The sequence below is a fragment of the Argiope bruennichi genome, chromosome 7 (assembly GCF_947563725.1).
Source record: "Argiope bruennichi chromosome 7, qqArgBrue1.1, whole genome shotgun sequence".
NCBI lineage: Eukaryota > Metazoa > Arthropoda > Arachnida > Araneae > Araneidae > Argiope > Argiope bruennichi.
Window position 1 is genome coordinate 99,391,648 of NC_079157.1, and position 16,054 is coordinate 99,407,701.

Genomic DNA, 16,054 nt, shown 5'->3' on the forward strand with positions numbered 1-16,054 from the left:
GCGTGAACACCAACTATCGTCCATTTTTTTCTTTAATTATTTTTAGTGGGGAAAAAAAAATGCAAAACTCTCTGAACGTATTTACGGAAACTGCAACTCCTTTCAAGCATTATTTTTATTCAATGATTTTTTTTTAAAGTTTGCAAGAATTTGTGACGCATCCTGTGTTTGTGAAATTTCTAAAATCCACACAGGGAATAGATGCTCCTCTTTTGAGGGATCATATACTAAAGTAATTTGAATTTATAAATTTCCGATAAATTTCATCTTCCACGAAGAAAATATTGTCACCGTTATATAAATCTCAAATTTATTTTCTAATCATACGATTTTAATAATAAAAATCTTTTATTTTAAAAAAAGGACTTTTTTATTCCGCTCACAGGATAGAAATATGGATTTGAGGGCAGATTAAATGTAGAAATATCAAATCGATTGTTATTCTTTACCAGCAGTTATCGTTTTGAAATAAATGATTTTTTAAAAAAAAAATTAAGAAAATCAGGACCATTTCTTACCCTTCAGTAAGTGAACTAATATTAAAATGAGGAAATGAACCGACGCCTATTATTTATATATGTAATAAGTTAGTACTAAGCACTCATTCGCAAATTTCTTTGATTAGATGAGGGATAATATCAACATATTAAAATAATCAACCCTCTAATTATAAAGTAGTTTCCTCTTTTACAGCTGTATTAACGTAAAAAATAATTTTAAACCAGGAGCTCAAAGACTCATAGCATGATAGTATATAAAACTGGATTCGCTTGTCATTTTTCATTCAGAATACATCAGCCGTTACATAACAAAAAGAATATCCATCACTTTGTTATTTTTACTCTTTATAGTACTAATTTTTTTCAATTAATTCAACGCAACTCATTGTGCAATTGACAGACAGAATGCTAGTCTACAAATATTAGAAGGTTAAAAATAAATTTAAAAGTACCATAGAGCCCCACGAAGAATTTTCAACCAATTCAAGATTCTAAAACCCACCTATTTTTAAGATTAATGTATTCCCGGACAGAATGGTGCAATTTTAAAAACTTTTTTTCTCAACTCAAAGCGGTCTGAAAAGTGATAATCCACTGAAATCTAGTATTCACGTTATTCGAAACCTACAGTTCTTTGCTCAATATAATTCGCATACGGACAAGTGAAATATGTTAAAAAAATTAAGTGAAATGTTATAGAAATATTTAAGCAATATTTCAGTGTTGAAAGCAATTGATAAAATATAATTGAATTTTATGTAAAAAAACCCATGAGTATCATTATTATTATTATAAATTAACCTTATGTACTTTAATCTCCAATCATTTCTCTCTGAAAATAAAATTCTCTCCTTTGAATGAACTCCGATAATTTCATTGGCTTAAAATGATTTTATGGTATTCGCATCTCACAAATCAGCATCTTATTTAAATTTGCATATACAAGATATTTTAATCGTCATGATTGTTATTAAATCCTTAAATTGGCAGGACTGATAAGGATGAATGACGTATAGATCTGAAAATTAATTGGAGTGCCTCAATCTATAAAAAGGATATATGTAAAAAGGAAATATTTCTGAATCGAAAACGCATGCTGATATTAAGAATATAATTGATTCGTGATGATTATATTTCTCAAATTTCTTAAAATGCAAACGATTTTTTTTCTTTGCTAATTAACGTGTTCAAATAACTTAACGCCCGGCCCCCGGCGGGTTGACTTTTTTTAGGCGGATTTTTCAAATATATATAAAGGGAACTACTACATTTTTCGAAAAAAATTTGATGTACATATATATAGCCTGGTGGGTCGATTTATTGAAATATTTCGATTCATGTAATGGAAACATTTTGATATTCTAGTTATTAACTTAGTAAATTAATTTCTCAACGGGAAGAAACTTATCAACGCACATCATTTAAATCAGCACCGTTTTCGTAAACAAGCGATACTAAATAACAATGTCACAGAGGTGTCCATTTTTTTTGTTGTTGACGATTTTAAGTTTCTGTTATAAGTCAAAATCACCAATATCACTGGAGTTGCGATATCATTTAGTTACCTGAAGAGTGAAGCAATCACTAGGATTCGATTCAATCCTTATGCTTCATTCTAACCGAAGATTTAAAGATGAGACGTGTGTTAGTTAAACTAAGTTTTGATTTTTGACCAAAAGAGGGTAAAAAAGACTTCCATTTCACTTCTTCAATGAAAATGGTGAAAACTCTTTGAAAATGCTGTTAACAGAGGGTGATTCTTGGTTTATGGTTATAATTCAATAAGAATTGAACATTCAAAGAGATCAAGCGTATTTGGAACTGAACTTTCTCTACATGTGCAATGATAACACAATAAACATACGTTTTTAAAAATTTACAAAGAGTGGCAGGAGCTACAGCATAGTACTTTTTTTCCCTCGTACTTTGGAGGGCACAGTATCGATATATACCGGGATTCTCAAAATCTCGAATTCAAATGTTTTGACTATTACAATATTTTCTCTTTACTTGTATATGAGAAAGCAAAAATCACTGTTTAATTTGTCCGACTGACAATGTTGTACTGTCTGCTCTATATTTGTTTTTTAATTACAACTTTAAATCTAATATTTTAAGGTTCCAAATAATAAGCAGGACGTACTTGCATACATAAATGTAAATGAAAAAGATTTTTTTATGATTAATGCTTTTTTAAAATTCGGAACTTTAAAACAGTCTTATTTTGTTACATAATCTTTTGTATCATTTTATTCTTAAAAGATGAAAAGGATTAAAGGACGGCAGGAGAAAAATAGAGGAATACAAAAGAGTCATTGAATGAAGGAATACTTCTTGAAAATGGTGATTACTTACCTTTCACTCTCACACTTTGCTAGTCCTGTACCACGTGTCGAAGAATTTTAAGATTGGACCTGTAAAAAAAAAATAGAAAAATTGTTTGCTTTCACTTTCTATTCAAAATATTCCATTTTGGTTTCAACACATTTGTTGCAGTTAATAATTATTCAATGTCTGTTCCAGATCACTTTCTAAATGGTCCTCGAAAAAAGAAAGGGGAAAATTTGTATGCTTAAAATAACATCAAAATATCACTTTTTAATTTCCTTTTAAGTTTACTCATTGTACTAAATCAGATAAATACAATATGCAATACAAAAACATTGGGGTATTTTTTTGCCAAAAGTCTACGAGCAACTTGCATGTCTGAGTATATTACCATGAAAGAAAGATTGTTTTCATCAATACAATTTTGGTAAATGCGACCCATTCTAAACTTCATTCGACTATTTAAATTATATTTGCCAGTCATTGTTCGATCAATTAGAACAAATTCTTTGCAGATACCCTCCATTTTACAAATAAAAAAAATTCTGCATTGATTTGATTTTAAATTAAACTTATTTTAGATTAGTGATAATTTTTTAATTATGTTTATAGCTTTGTTTTATTTTGATTTGATTTAGCATATTGAGAAATGCTTATATAAATTTAAAGAGTTTTTCTTAATTAGTATTTTTATGAAAATATTCGCAACGGCAATTTTTAAAACTCATTCGAGCGATTGATATTTTCAATTCAAAATAATGCTGCAGGCCAAAAGAGAATTTTATAAGTTATAATATTCTACATAGAAGCACATGCTTATGCGTAAATATATACTTCAAAGCATCTACATGAAAATATTCCCAATACCGGTAAAAACAATCTTTTATTTTTATCTCAAATATGTGAAAGTATGACTCGACCGATTCCAAATTAAGTAGAATTTTCATCCATTCCCTGCCTGTAAAGGAAAAAAAAAAAGTCATCTACCCCTTGCAGATGATAAACGTATCGCGTTCAGGATTGTGCTCTTAATGACCAGAACACCAAATGGGAATTACTATGCTTTTGAATTCTTTGAAACCCTAAACAACATCCCCATCAGGAAACATATATACATATATATTATCTGTAATCAACAAATACATATTGCTGTTTTTCGATAAGTTCTGGGAAGATTTATCTCCCATTCGTTCAACATTGCAAATATTCGATTAACAAATTTTGGAGTTCCTTTCAAACAGCAAGGGAATTAAAACTCTATTTTCCTTCTATTTGAACCCATAAAGAGGTTTTTCGATGATCAAAATGAAGTTTTATGATGGTGACCCTCAAACAAGCTTTGTAAGAGCGGCTCTGCTTACAAACGATGGACTTTTATGAGATCTGGATTTTCAAGCTATAAACTGAAATGCCTCAACAAAAATGGTAGTTATGCCGAAAAGGTAGTAAAATGGAAGTAATTTCATACTACTCATTCTCGTAAATGAAATAGAAAAAGTATTGTAATCAAAATATTCAAACTCGAGATTTGGAAGAATTTCCTCGTTTTAGACCTCGAAAACACATTTTTGACATTATGTGTGTCTGTAACAATGATGACTCGAAAAACGCTTTGGGCCAGAGGAATGACATTTGGTATACAGTCTTTGCAGCAAATGTGTCGATTTCTGTCAAATTTTCAGCAAATTCCTTTCAGAAGAAGTCTGTCAATCCATATGTTCGAATATAAATTAACAAAATAGTTACAAAACGAGAAAGATAGATGGATTTAACATCAATAGAGTAGGTATCTATCAAATTTTGAGCCTACTCCAACTAAAGATTGCTCGTCTGTTTGTCAATAGTTTTTGAAACATGTTTGCAATAACTCAAACATATAAATTTGGTTCGTTTTTTTCTGAATACAAGTGCTGTTCTCTGTCCAGTCGGTTGGGAAAATATTGTCTAAACCACAAATTCAATTTTCGGATGTTATTAACCCTATGCCGGGGATAAATCGCCAAAAAAACTCACCAAGGATCTCAAATTCAGTAACAATGCTAAATTCACGTGGAAAGTTGGCATTTCATGTCTATTGTACGCCACTGCCATACAAGATATTCTCTGCCTTACCTAAGATCCACAATTTTTATTGCATGCGTGGGGATAATTTTTCTAGAGTATGCAAGAAAGGTTTGAAGCGAACCACTCTCCATCTTTTATTATAGTTTTCAAAATGATGCGCGATACTTATTGATACTTCCCCATACTCATACAGATATCATATGACCCCTTCCCTCAAAAATGAAGCGATACCATCATTTTTTATTTTTTAACTTTCGTAAACGCATTTTAAACATTTGTTTAATTCTATTCTGTAAAATCTTCATCGGCAAAAAAAGTCCTTGGCAAGTTAGATTTCTTACAAATGGTATTCCGAAATCCAACCAGTATAACTACCAACAGAGATTTGCCTTAACTGCTTAAGAATTCGGAACTTATTGCACTTCACAAAAAAAAAAAAAAAAAAAAAAAAAAATGCATATCTATAAATTGTTATTGGATTCTTCACAGGAAATGAACAGATTGAACGAAATGCAGCGGAATTTAATAACTGTTCTGTCGACGTCATCTCATGAAGATCAAACTAAAGTGTTCAAATTGGTGCCAACATAGAGTCTCGGAAAAAATAAAGTACCCGCCTATATTTATTCTACTCTTATTCATAGTACAATTATTAAAAAAGGAACCACTCGAAAGGAATTAATGTAAAGATTTTTGAATTAAAAATTTCACAAGGTTCCTTCGATATTCTGAAATAAGAAAACATTTCAAAACTTCCAATGGTAACAACCATTTTATTCAATACATTTCAAAACGACATCAAAAACTCCTGGAAACTAAATTTCATTTGTTTAAGTCTATTCTTTTCGAAATTATGAACTAAAATTATGACCCCACCATTTTGACATTTTAACACTATGTTAATGCGATGCTTAACAAAACCATTGATGATGAAGTCGTAATTAAATGTTTATAATACTGATTTGTCATGGTGTAATAGGACAAAAAATATTTTCTGTTTTTTAAGTTTAGTTACGAAAGAATCTTTAAATTTGCTAATAATTCAAGCTAGTCGAAGATGCCCGGACCAAAGTATTGCAAATAATTATTCATTAGCGCCAATATCTAATCAATGTAGCGTCCTCCATCCTTTCCCTCCATGGATGAAAACAAGAGCTAACATTTATTGGAGGAATACTCGATTTATGCAGAGCATGTGCAGCTCAGGACTGTAATCTTAATTACCAATGTGCCACATGGGTAACATAATGTTCTTAAAAATCCAAATATTCAACTTATCTGTAATCTTCGAATAATCAACAAAGACAGAATTTTAACATATCCGTTGCTTTCCCTAATATTTACTAAATAATAGGTTAATATAATAAATTGGTGTTTATGAACGATCATCGGTTATTATAAGTAATCACTAGATTAATGTCATTTACTGTAAATACATGATCAAAACTATCTGGTTACTTTTAAATTTACATACTGTTTCGAATTTCACCATAAATGATGGACGTACTCTCTTAAAATTACTATTATATAAAAAATATACAACTATTCCCACATTTTACCGTGAAGATTCCGCCATGTGGCATTTAGAGAAAAACCAGTAAATGAAAATTATTTTGTTCCCGCCGTTTAACAGAAAGCAGATAATGATGCGGATCATTCAGTAATGGTAGATGCTGTGAGGCACGATTATACGCATTTCCGTGCAAGCAGCGTAAACATTGAGGAGTATAATTTGTTTTTTTCAAATCCCAAATTTTTCACAAGCTTTTAGGATTATAAAACGCAGAATTTTCAACCAAATCAAATGAAACTTACAAAATGTGTATCAAAACGTATTATAATCTAAAGTGAATTACATAAAATGTCCCGAACATATTGGACCTTTTAAAAAAAAATTAACATTAAATATAAGCAAGAATGTGATGTTAGAATTTTTGTTCTTTTTTTCATCCATTTTTCGAATATCAAGCGGTGTGAATCATCACAACTGTCGAATGTGGGGCAGAGAAACGCCTCAAGCAGCCGCCGAGCATTAATGCGATTTTCCAAAGTTTAATATTTGAGATGCCCTATCTAAAAAGGAAGTTATTAGTACTACCATATTGCACGTCAAAATTTGTGAGCGATTGCCTCAACCAGCGTTTCCCGAAGATGGATTAGTTCACCCATCCATCCATTTTAAGATCCATTTCTGTGACCTCCTCGATTACTATATTTTATCCCATTTAGATTTATCATCTGGAATTACGTCAAAGATTTCGCCAATAAGACTGCTTGATCGACGTAGAGAAGGTCAAGTATGGAATTGCAACTGATATTTATTTCATAAATATTTGGATATTTTCAACTACATGGAAGGAAATAAAAAATAATTTCAGTGGCTCATAATACACCTAAGTATCTCAGATTGAAATCTATTCACTTTTATAAGCCTTATCAGAAGGGATTAATTAAATTTCATTTCTACTATATTTAGAATGTTCAAAATTTAATTTCGTGAAATGCTTAATTGTGCCCAAATCTCCTCAATAAATATTCAAAGATATAAGTATTTTAGAAAAAAAAAATTAACTACGCATGAATGAATTATAGCATATTTACCTTTTATAATTCCAAAGGCAAATATATAGGACACCGTATAAAAAATTCCATATGAATGCCATTAAAATTCTCGTAATGCAGTAAAAAAAAACAATAAATCGTTCTCTAAAGAGCAGCTAAAAGATGGGCTTTAAAACACACAGTTATTCTTTCAATTTGGAACAGTAATTCCCGAATTCTAATTAAGATTAAAAATATATTACACAAGCTTCCTCATGCTTAATTTGTAAATACATAATAAAAAGTGCAGTAATTTAAGTTCTCAAATAACAAAAAAATTAATTATGTAATCCATTAGTACTTGCAGAAATAGCAGATTTCCGATTAAGTGACTTCAATTATAATGCGATTGAAAACAAAAATTGCATGTTATTCTTGCAGAAGATAACTAAGAACCCCTGTCCTTGATGTTAGTCCTTATGATCTAGCTCGAATACGACATTCTGTTTAACCCCACAAGTATTTTATGGAAATGAGATCAAAATCCTGTGCAATGCAGTCAAATTCCTAAAAAACAGGAGACAAATAACTAAAATTTCAAATTGGATTTAGACTCTAACGGCCTATAGCCATGTCAGGGTTTCCAATTTTCTTTTAGAAGAACGGCATTCAATCTCGGCAGAATCACGCAAAAATTTATGGACAGCCTTCCTCAAACAGCAAAGAAGGTCGTCGAATGCCCTGTCATGATTAAAGCACAATTTAAACCTTCAAGTAGCCCGTATGCTTTTAATTATATCGTGTAAATTCAGTTACATAATGTTAGAAATTCACTTTTTGCACAAATTTAAATGAATATATTAAGTCAAATTTAAATGTTATCTTAAGTCTGTTTCTTGCAAATATGAAGACATATTTAATTTATATCTAACCTCTTATGGAATTTGAAGATTTTTTCGAAGATTCAAGTTTAAATATTTTAAAAGTCCATCTTTTAACTTAAGAGAGATGATGAAATTTAGATCACTACAGCAGCGATATCTTTTCAGAATGGCGAATGTATTCAGTTGCAGTTTTTATGCAGTTGCCCATATTTCATTTTTGGGAGGGCAAATATTCTGTGTTTAACGCATGTACAATTAAAACGTATTTACAAAAAATAATTAGTCATTGAACATGTACAGCATTCATTTTACATGTGAATATAATAATTCAATTTTTTTCAAACATTCTGCAAATTTTTATGAAATTTCATTGAAAATTCTGCATTTTATTAAAAAAAACACTTGAAAAAAATGCGAGATTAAAAAATTACCTTTATATCTTTCCTAACAAATAGGCTGTTTTTACGAAATTCCAAGTGTCTATTCAAAACTAGCCAGCTTTTTTATTTTCTCGAATACGTATAGAGAAAGTATAATAATCGCCAAAAAAATTCGAATTGGAGATTTTGACGAATCTCGATATTTTATACCTTCCCGACTTCCATATATCTGTGACAAATGTAACTTAAAATCGATTTGACCTAAACGAATGAAATTTGGTATATGGTAATTATACAGAATTTGCAGTTTTCTATCAAATTTTTAATCTGCTCAGAGGAAGTCCGGCTGTTTTAATATAAGTACCAACGATAATTACAAAACAAAGACAGCAAGATAAATAAAATTTGGTATAGAGATTTAACATCTATAGTGTTGACACTTATAAAGGTTTGTGCCAAATCCAACAACATGTTGACTGTCGGTCTGTACTTTCAGAAATAAATTCCATCATTCATAAACGCAGTGACTTAAATATATTAAATCTTGTAATTGATTTTGTGATTACAAGTGCAGCTTCGCGTCCAACTTTTGTTCTAATCGGTAGAGAAATACTTGTCTGAAAAGAAAAAAATCGATTTGTGGACACTATTCACGCATGCCAGGGATTTATCGCAAAATAATTCACCAAGGACAACACGAGATTCAGTAAAAATACTAAATTCACGCCAAAAAGTTAATATTTCGTAACTAATAAATTGACATTGGCGTGCAATAAAGAGTACACGAGAAAGTTTTGGGGAGACCAAAAGCAAGTTCACCGAAAGTAGTGATTATATAGAATTTCGGTCCAGTCGTTTAGCTGCGTTATTCCTTTAATTTGTGAGACATTAAAGCCCTACCATTTTAACTATTTGACGTATCTTCTATTTGTAGCCTGCATGAATCTTTCTAATACAGACTAATCCCATGATATCAACGTGTTATTAGAAACGTAAAAGAGTGATGAAGTGTACCTACTGTTTTATTCGTCTAGAAAGCCACATGGATAATAAACCGTATCCTTTTTCGAAGACGAGGTTCCTCTTTAGGGTTTGAAGATGAAAAAAAAAATAATAATACGTTATTAAATACTTGATGGAGCAATGAAAATGTAATTAAAAGGCAGAAAGGCAATAAATTGAAAATATGTTTAAAATGTTTAGAAAAAATTCCCAAAATTCAGGAAAAAACTGAGCTATTATTAAATTGATGTCATAACTTTAAAATGGCATGCAATTCGTTTTTGTACAATAATATTTCCAAAATTTATAGTCAAAAAAATTCCAAAATTCAGCTTCATTTCTACTAAATTAAAATATCAAACCAATCGCTACGCGCTACACATTTCCATCTTCCTATATTATATATCAAATTTAATATATACACAAGTTCACCTTTATTGTTAGTACTAGGAATAGGAAGCAATATAACTTTTAAAATTTACCAATTCATTATCTGCTTTCTGTGTTCAAAAGATTCAGTTTCATGGAATTCTAGCCGGTTCCCTAACACCGTTCTTGTTCGAATCTTTACCATAAACGTAAAGTCGATAAATTTCCTATAGAATTGATGTGCAAAAGTAGTTAGTTCAGCTTGACAGAAATTTGAAAAAAATGTTTTAATAAATCGGAAAACGACTGGATACTCTAATCACAAAGTATACAAGAATTGTTTTACTTTCTCGTATATGAAGTATAGAAAAATATATTTTAATCGACAATAAACTCGAATTCGAGACTGAGAAATTTCCACGTCTCGGTAAGTTCAATGAACACATTTTTGGAAAATGTCTGTCTATCTGTCCATCTGTGAAAGATAACTCAAAAATACTTTGTATTAGACAGATGAAATTTGGTATATGTTTCACCCTAATTCGCAGATTTCCATCAAATTTTGAGCAAAATTCGTTTCAGAGCAAGTCTTTTTGAATATAAATTAGCAAGATAATTACGAAACGAAGAAAGCAAGATAAATAAAATTCGATACACAGAACATCTATAGTATAGATATTTTTCAAAGTTAGATCCAAATAAAACAAGAGATTGACCATCTATCATTTATTACTTTCAAAAACATGTAAACTCAATTGTAAAACATGTAATAATTGAATTGTCTATTCTACTGCAAACTGCAGTAGACAACTTTTATGCGAAATCCAACGAAGGCTTCATTATCGGTCAGTATGTATTTTCAGAAATATGTAAATGCAATGATTTATATATTTCAAATCTGGTGTGTTATTTTCTGACTGCAGTTGTGTTGTGTGTCAAATTTTCATATCAATCTATTGGGGGAAATGCGTAAAAGAAATTCACTTTTATTAAAGAGAACGAAAGAAAAATTTTCGGAGACCACTCCAGTTTCACGACATTAAAGTTTAGCTCTTAAAATTTATATTACTTTAAAGAGAAAAATATAAAAAAAACAGGGGTTTTGTTAGAACCACTTCTTCGTTTCTACACATTAAAAATGTTTAAGCAGTTCATAAAATGGCTACTACATTATAATTAAGTGTCAACTTATAAATGAAATATACTAGATACATGTCATTTAGGATGCAACCTCCATAACAAAAATAATGATTTATGTCAAACTTTGGACCTCATCGGAATACGGAAGAAGGTTTTATCCCAAAATATATACTTAATTCTCGTCACTAATGGATGAAACTAAACACGACTTAGGTTATATTGAGAGAAGGTTACAAGAACATTCCCACCGGTTGTTTTAAATAAACTATTTCTTAGAACAACCGAGCTTTATCCATATTCATTTATTATAATTTTCATCATTTTGCTGTGAATTTACACTAAAATACTTAACCGAATTCTTATCTATTAATAAAAAGAAACATATAAAAAGAAACGTCAGCTATTTCTTACGCAAGTTTCAACTTTTTACTTTTTCAACAAATCCATCGGTATAAGTTTTCAAATGAATACACAGATTGCCTTCTCTTAGAATGGCTCAAAATTTATCAGTTTTGTCGTTAGATATTGACAGAAAGTTGCAGTTGGGAAAAATGCTTTAAATGATGAAAAAAATTATATTTTGTTATTTTTATCATACTGGCTTTTCTGATAAAGTAACAGACTCCTAACTGTTTATAAGATACCATCAGTCGCATTTAAATAAACGTTGATGCACTAAAACATACGCTAAAGAAAATTTCACTGTTTCCTGATTAAAATTGATTCAGTTTCAGGCGTTTACCTTCAGTAGGGATTTCCTCCAAATTTATTTTAAGGAACATTTTGAAATAGCAAAAAATGCATAATTCAAATTTGGAAACGATATCTTACCATTTTTCTCGAGTCAGCTAATTTGATAGCAAACCTTTTCTCAAACAGCGGTCTTTAACATCATTATTTCAACAGTAGTAGCCAGTCATAGAAGAATGAATGTATTCTTTAACATTTTATAGTATCAAGAGCCTTTTTCAATTCCTACTAATCTCTATCTCTCTATATTATATTATAACACACAATATCTTGTTCAAATTTTCAATCGTTAATAAAAATACTTTTTATTCATCCACTCAAGTTCAAATACATTCTTTAAACCTGTATTGAAAGACACTTGATGTTTATACAGTTTTTTTTTTTTTCAAATATAATTAAATTTATCCAGTATTTTCTATTGTGTCGCCAAATGATCGCCAAGCTCTATATTGCCAATTAATATTGTAATTCTATCATATGTATGTAGATATTTATATTAATTGTAATTATTTAATAAAAAAGTATCTACAATAAAACAAATTTATTGACCTAAGAAGGAATTGACTTAAGTTTATATATATATTACTTGTTAATTAAATATGAATGACAGGACGGGTAAAAATATAAAAAGTTTAATTTCGTAACTTTAAAAAATATATATTTACAAACTCTGTCTTTACCAGTTTAGAAATCAGTTACTGGAGCATAATAAGAGGTAATAATCTGTATATCGCCATTAATTTTTATAGCACTTTCCGAAATCTTTTTAACATGGAGTTATTTTGGCAAGAATATCAGTCTTGAAGAGTGAAAAAGAACGAGTTAAAGCCTTTTTAGTTTATCTAGAATCAACTCTCGCAGCAGTTGCTCATCCATCTCCAACTTTTTAATTTTTAAATTAAGCACTGCAATTAAGAAAAAGAATTGTAATAATCAAATTACGATTTCTTGATTTTGATTAATTCTGCTTTTAGATCTACTGGAGCAATAAAAAATGAATGAAAAGATACAATGAACTGAAGTATTTAATATTAAGTCTCAACACCAATTAAAGGATACTGGGAACATCTGAGCCTTCAAAAAATTGATTTTTCAATTATAATCTAATAAGTTAGGGGACATTTCACTGATTACAAAATATGCATAATTTATGTAGATATTAAAAATGAAAAGTTTATAAATTAGGCTTTAACAATGAATCCAACAGAAATTTATTGAGAAAAAAGACATTTGTGCCTCTTTCTCGAAGCATGCTTTCTACAAATTTCGGTACGCCTAGAGGGAATCTTATGAAGATGTATACAACAACAATATTTACAAACATAATACATCTATTAATTATATTTTTATTTTTTTTATGGAATAGTAATTATTTTAGAGGTTACTAGCCGCCTTTGGCTACCAGCTAGTTCGCCGATCTTAATGCTCCTTAAAATTTCACGTTACACACAAATATTTTATGTGTTTTCAATTGCTTCTTCATCAAAATATTTTAAGCTTCAAATTTTGAGAGTCGTATAATTCACTCATACTTTTAAAACGACCTAAAGCCATAATGTACTATCTCACTCTCTCTAATTTTCAATCCGTGCCGCTTTAATAAAATTAAAGTGGCAATGATTAAACTGCAATAAATGTAAAAAAACATTTTTTGCTGAAACAACGAATTTTTTTTTTTAATATGAGTACTGGAAACAGAATTGTTTAGAATTTAAGTTATACGTGCACTACAGAATAATTTTCATAATTTATGCAGTATCTTAAGAATTATTCTACAATGATTTATCATAAAATTCAGTTTTTAGTATTATTTTCAAAAGGACTTAAATATATACTTTTTTTGTCTACAAATATACTTAAAAAAGTTATGAAATCTAAATTATCGAAATTAATCTTTATCTAAATTTTATTATTTTATTTTATACAGTCTTTTGGTCCTAAGAGATTATGTTCTCGAAATATTCTTGACACTGCAACTTTTAAATAAGTAAATGATCTATCTTTTGTTGTCAGATATGATCGATTTATGAAAATTTCAATAGAATAGTTTAGAAAAATCAACATTTTCATAATCCTAGGCCAATAAGTCTTGAGAAACCCTGGGCGCTGATTGAGATATCTTTGAGGCGGTCGATAAAGTGGTCTAAAATCACCCATTTTTATTAAATAATGATATTTAAATATTCATAAATAAATCAGTTTTAAAGACTAATTTAGTTGATTGGAAAGCAACTGTTTTTATTTTAAATATTTGTATCTCAAGAATATTTTGCTAAATATTCTTGAGAATCAAAGAAGAGAGGATCTACATAAACATTCGTCATTTCTTAGAGAATTTATAGATTCAAGTTATCTATACTTATAAATAAAGCTCAGTGTGTGTGTGTGTGTTGGCGCTCTACAGGCCAGGTCATTTTACATACAGCTACCAAATTTGGCACATGTATACCTTAGAGGTCAGAAATGTGCACCTGGGGTCCCTTTTTTTGAATTTTTAATTAGAATTTTAATTATTAATTAAAAACTAACTTTCCCGCCAAAAAAATGTCCATTTTCTCCACCGCCAAATGAGTAAGGCTTCAGTTTTTTTTTTCTCCCAACAGTAATGAGGCTAGGGTTAACATTTTTCGGCCGATTATTTCAAACGATACTGTTTATTTTCTTAATGTTTTATGCATTTAAAATTAAACATTGTTAATTAATCCATGTTTCAGATTCATCCTGAAGTACTTTTGAATTAAAATAACACAGAATAAAGGAAATTAAAAATGTCTAATCTGCATAGCGTTACCTCAACTGGCGTAGAAAAATTCACACATTTGCGTTACCGTAACTGGCGAAGAAAATTCACGCATGCGCTTAGTGTTCTGATTGTTGACATGACAACCATTTCAACGGATGATTTAAATTATTTTTCGGTTAGTTGCATGCTTCTGTAAGTAAATTGTATTTACGTTAGTTATATATTTTTTGTATATGCTTATAGTTTTAAGTACATCGTTTTTTAAGTAGTTTTTTTAAACCTGTTTCCGACCGATTATTTTAAACGATTCATTTTATTTTCTTAGTGTTTGATGCATTTAAAATTATAAATTGTTAATTAATCGATCCGTTCATGATGAATCTGAGAAAATTTTGTTGACAAATTCTTGAGATATTACATAAATTAAGAAAGATATTATTTAGTGCACATAAAGTTTAAACGCTCAGTGACTCTGTTATCAGTAATCATATTATTAAAAAAAAAATGCTTTGTTTCAGTAAAAAATATTAGTATATTAATTGCAGATTAATCATTTACACTTTAATTTAAAGCATAAATTCTACGGGAAGTAACAGAAAATTAGAGAGATACATATTACGTTATGACTGAAGGCCTTTATAATATTATGATTAAATTATATGACTCTCAAAATTTGAAGTTTTAAAATATTGTGATGAAGAATCGATTAAAGTTGGAATTGCGTAAAATATTTAATGGTACGACCGAGTTTAACCCCCTGCTTGGCCAATTTTTAAAAATCGCCAACAACGGTCTAGCGAAATGTTCAAAAGCAAAAAGGCAGATCTTCAATTATAGTGCATAATAAATATTGCCAGCTTTGGCGCGTTATCGCAACTTGGCGAAGAAGGGGGTTAAACTCCGGTTCAACCTATTTAATTATTAAAATTTAAACGAACATTAAGATTGGCGAACCGGCTGGTCGCCAACGGCGGCTAGTATAAAATATAATTGTTTACTTCATTTAGACAATTTTACTACATGCATTTCTATTATTAAAGGTTTACAAATTAACCGTTGGGCATTGAATTGAAAGGATATATATTAAACCATATTTACCTTAAGTATAACTGATTTACGGAATTAATAATGTAAGTATTTTAAAAGATCATAGAAATATTTACTTTGCATTTACTTTTTATAAAATATCCTATTTAATTTCATATAGATACATGCTGGAAATTACATTTTTGTATGTTTAATTTTAAATTTATTTATTTTAAATTTAAGCTTTTGTCAATATGATGACAACATTTTGATAAAAGCTAATAATTAGATAATTTTTCCTATGCACTCGTAACGTGCTCGTGCAAA

General features: G+C 29.5%; 1 long non-coding RNA gene across 1 annotated transcript in view; it reads right to left on the minus strand.

Moving 5' to 3' along the window:
• The window catches only part of LOC129976489 (uncharacterized), a 72,715-nt gene that overhangs the window by 12,665 nt on the left and 43,996 nt on the right, over nucleotides 1-16,054 (minus strand). The window contains exon 5 of the long non-coding RNA XR_008785148.1: nucleotides 2,856-2,914. This is a non-coding gene — a long non-coding RNA (uncharacterized LOC129976489). The remainder of the gene's footprint in view (nucleotides 1-2,855; nucleotides 2,915-16,054) is intronic.